Below are 4,734 nucleotides of genomic sequence, written 5' to 3'. Positions count from 1 at the left end.
TAATCAATCAAAAAGGAATGCATTTATAGCCACCAAGGCATTTTGTAACATACTTTCCTGGCCTTTCCAGTTTTCTTATAAGCCAAAGCTGTTTAAGATCATCTTTCACTTGTAATCTCTTTCTCAGATCTCCCTTGAAACTCATAGTCTGCTTGGCTTTAGGGTTCTATGTATTCCGCTCTCATTCTAGTTGGTATACCTTTCATAGTCCTTCCTTTGTTACTTTACTATGTATCAGTAGATCAATTTAGATTTCCAGACCAGAGGCTGTACACCCTGGTTTGCCTGAGACAGTCCTGGCTGATCTCAGTGTCCTTTCTGGTTGATACCCTCTTATCTCTCAAAATCCTGGTTTGGATGATACCCCTTAGCTGGAACATTTTCCTTTTTAGAGGCAGGACTTAAGGGACAATTGACAGAAAGGATTCTGTTTAGTGAGTGATGAGTGATGAAGAGGGTGAGGCCTTTGCCTGAACTTGCAAATTTGGAGGCTAAAAAATGGGAGTGCAGGGCTTCCCTGGTGGCGCAGTGGTTGAGAGTCCGCCTGCCGATGCAGGGGACATGGGTTCGAGCCCCGGTGTGGGAAGATCCCACATGCCACAGAGCGGCTGGGCCCGTGAGCCGCGGCCGCTGAGCCTGCGCGTCCGGAGCCTGTGCTCCGCGACGGGAGAGGCTGCAGGGGTGAGAGGCCCGTGTACCACAAAAACAAAAACAAAAACAAAAACAAAAAAAATGGGAGTGGGGAAGGTCTGAAAGAGAGAGTAGCACACAGAATAGGCCACAGAGTAGATCAAGACCAGACTTCCATTCCACTGACTAAGGGGAGAATGAGCCTCTCCTAACAGCGTGGGGCCTGTTTCCCTGTCTGAAATAGTCCAAGAGCAATTAGCTTCTGAAATTTGAACCTCTGGTCCAATCTCATTATTTGATTTGGTGAAATATGGTCTCTACAAGTTTGCAAGCAAAATACTTCCCAGAATGACTTGGTGACAATTTAAGCAAGTTTTTAAAATTTTTCCCCACCTCTACTCAAGGAACCAAGGGATTCTGTGTTTCGGGGAAGGTGCTCATAGGACAATGGACTTCACCTGTCTCTCTCAACACTCAAAACACAGGGAGCTGCTTAAAGAGTTGGGCACATTGTTCAGTTTGAAAGAACGAGCCTGTTTTTTTTTTTTGCGCCACCCTCACAGTCCAATAAATCATCAAAGGGAGGATGAAATGGTGCAATCACTTTGGAAAACAGTGTGGCAGTTTCTTAAAAAGTTAAATATACCCCTCCCTCATGACTCAGCAGCTTGACTCTTAGGTATTTACCTGAGAGAAATGAAACTTTATGTTCATAATAAGGGTTGTACAGGAATACTGACAGCAATGTTATTCAGAATAGCCCCAAACTGGACAAATCCCAAATGTTCATCCATAGGAGAACTGAGAAACCTGTAATAATATAATCATGTAATGGAACAGTAGTTAGCAATTAAAAACAATTACTGATTAAATCAATTGATCCTATCCTACAATCCTATGGATTGTACTCTCCAAAATCTATCTGCTTCCCTCCCCTCACTGTCACCATGCTAGTCCAAACTCCCATAGTCATCCCTCACTCTGAGGAATGCAACAGTCTTCACCTGGCTTCCCCCATTCTGCTCATCCTTCCTCACATCCATTCCCCACACAGCAGCCAGAGTGATCTTCCAAAACATGACTCTGATCTTGGCACCCACTTACTACGACCCTTCCTCCCCTCCCCCATCCCCAGTGAGTCAAATTCCTTCAGGCACTGGGGTCTGGCCAAGGTCGTTCTGCCCGCAACACAGCACTCCCCACCTTCTCCTGCTCAACTTACTCCTCATCTCCTCCAGGAGGGGAGGTGGGCTCTGGTCCTGTTTTAGAGCAAGACTGTCATCCTTTCTAGTGGCATCCTGTGCTTTCAATCCTCATGGTGCCATCACAATGATTGTGAAACAGGGTTTAGACTGATTACTTGCTTTTCTCTTTTTTCTTTTTGGTATTATTTGCCTATTGTGGCTATGACAAATTACCACAAACTTAGTGGCTTAAAATAACACAAGTGTATTATCTTACATTTCTGGAGGTCAGAAAGCCAAAAAGGGTTTCCCTGGGCTGAAATCAAGGTGTCAGCAGGGCTGCATTCCCTCTGGAAACTTTAGGGGAAAATCCATTTTCTTGCCTTTTCCAGCTGCTAAAGGTCACATACATTCCTTGGCTTGTGGCCCCTTCTCTCTCTCCTGACTCTGCTTTTTATCACGTCTCTCTTGACTCTGGTCCTCCTGCCTCTCTCTTATGAGGATGCTGGTGATTACCTTGGGCCTACCTGGATAATCCAAGCTCATTTTTCCTTCTCAAGAACCTTAGCTTAATAATATCTTCAAGTCCCTTTGTGCAAGGTAACATATTTACAAGGTCCAACAGTTAGGATGTAGACATTTTGGGGGCCACTCTTTGGCCTATCACATTTGTCTTCTCCCCAGATATTAAGCTCCACTGAAGAAAAGGACCACACCTGTCTTGTCCACTGCTGTACTCGGACTGCTAGCAGGTACCTTGCACATTACAGGTGCTAAATAATACATTTGCTGCATAAGGTAATAGCATTGGGGCCACTTGCATGCAATTCGCTTAGATTTTATAATTCCATGTTTCAGTTTTATTTCCACGTTTAAGACTGTAATGTCTTTTGTAGTTCTGTAGCCATTAAGGAAAGAGGGCCCATTCTACCTGGACCTTCCAGCCTCAAGTCAAAATTGTTCTAAAAACCACCTGTTCCACGATTCAGTGACTCACTATTTTTGTCCATAGAGTTTTTCTACATTAAATTATCTTTGCTTAATTATCTAACGCTTGGGACCAAACTCCCTTGAACGCCTTCTACTTTAAAAGTGTTCTCACCTGCCTCATGAATGCCACAATTTGCAGGAATCAGCTGCATCCTCCAGCCCAACAGGCTTCTAAGAGAATTTTGGCCCAACAGTGTATCTCCAAAGCCAGAGTTCTTCAAACACTATTTCCAACCGCTACATACTACTTTGTTGACAACTCTACAAATGGAGTGCCTGATATCAGTATTCTTTTTAAAAAATTTATTTTATTGAAGTATAGTTGATTTATAAGGTTGTGTTTCTGCTATACAGCAAAGTGATTCCGTTTTACATATATGTACACATTCTTTTTCATATTTTCCATTGTGGTTTATTATAAGATATTGAATGTAGTTCTCTGTGCTGTACAGTAGGACCTTGTTGTTTTTCCATCCTGTATATACTAGTTTGCATCTGCTAACCCCAAACTCCCTATCCATCCTTCCCCTCCCCTCTCTCCCCCTTGGCAACCACAAGTCTGTTCTCTATGTCTGTGAATCTCTTTCTGTTTCACAGATAGGTTCATTTGTGTCATATTTTAGATTCCACATGTAAGTGATATCATATGGTATTTGTCTTTCTCCTTCAGACTTATTTCACTTAGTATGATAATCTCTAGGTCCATCCATATTGCTGCAAATGGCATTATTTCATTCTTTTTTTATGGCTGAGTACTAGTCCAGTGTGTCTATATGTTATACATATGCCACAGTTTTTTCATCCATTTATCTGTTGATGGACATTAAGGTTGTTTTCATGTCTTGACTATTGTAACTGGTGCTGCTATGAACATTGGGATGCATGTGTCTTTTTGAATTATAGTTTTTTTCAGATGTGTGCCCAGGAGTGGAATAGCTGGACCATAAGGCAACTCTATTTTTGTTTTTTGAGGGACCTCTATACTGTTTTCCATAGTGGCTGCACCAATTTACGTTCCCACCAACAGTGTAGGCGGGTTCCCTTTTCTCTACATCCTCTCCAGCACTTATTATCTGTGGACTTCGATATCAGTATTCTGAGAGCCATATGATAGCACAAAAAGTACAATAATTTCAACTCAGTTTTAAGAGTATTGTTTTAGCCTCGGCCATATTGAGAATCTCCCAGGTCAGGAGAGGGAAAGAAGAGATGAAAGAAAGGTGTGTGTGTGCGTTTAAAGCAGGGACACACTACAACTGCATACTGAACCCATTTCTAAATGGAAACTTTCGTCGATAAGTGAAATAAGTGAATTCTTTCAATCAACTAAAACAAAAATAGAGAAAATTATCAGTCAAACCAATTCCTCAATATCATGTCCTCAAGAAAGGAAAAGTTGGTTATCTAAAGTTTTTGTTTTTTTACAGCTGTTTTGATTCTATGTAGGACCAGTCTGATTTCAAAGTATTATTCATCTGGTAAATAACCAAACAGATTTAGGACACTGCAAACCTAATTCTACTCATGAACATCTTCTTGCCTTATCTGTTCTGTTTTGAAATCTTGTCTTGGCTTGTTTCACAAGGACCTTATGAAGTGTTCCTCCTCCCATCCCCCCCACCAAAAAAGTGGAGCAATACAGTCATTAAGCCCATTGTCTCCTCCTAGCCTTGCCTGGACTTAGAGCACAATGCCTGGACGTATGAGGCTGTGGAGTATTATTCATCGCTCACAGAGAGGCCAAGTGAGTCGGGATTAGCCTCAACAATGCACCCTGCTATTTGCTATTTGGCCAGGAGCAGGGTTCTCATCCAATACAACGCTTGTGCACATTCAGCTCATTGCTTGTCCGTGTACATCCCCACACACAGGGAGGAGTTTTGCAATCCAAAGTGACAACCATGTGTCCTTGGCTTTGTTCCACCAGGGA

This window comes from Lipotes vexillifer, unplaced genomic scaffold (genome assembly GCF_000442215.2).
Source record: "Lipotes vexillifer unplaced genomic scaffold, Lipotes_vexillifer_v1.1 scaffold313, whole genome shotgun sequence".
Lineage (NCBI taxonomy): Eukaryota > Metazoa > Chordata > Mammalia > Artiodactyla > Lipotidae > Lipotes > Lipotes vexillifer.
The sequence above is the reverse complement of the archived record's forward strand: the minus strand, read 5'-3'. Positions refer to the sequence as shown.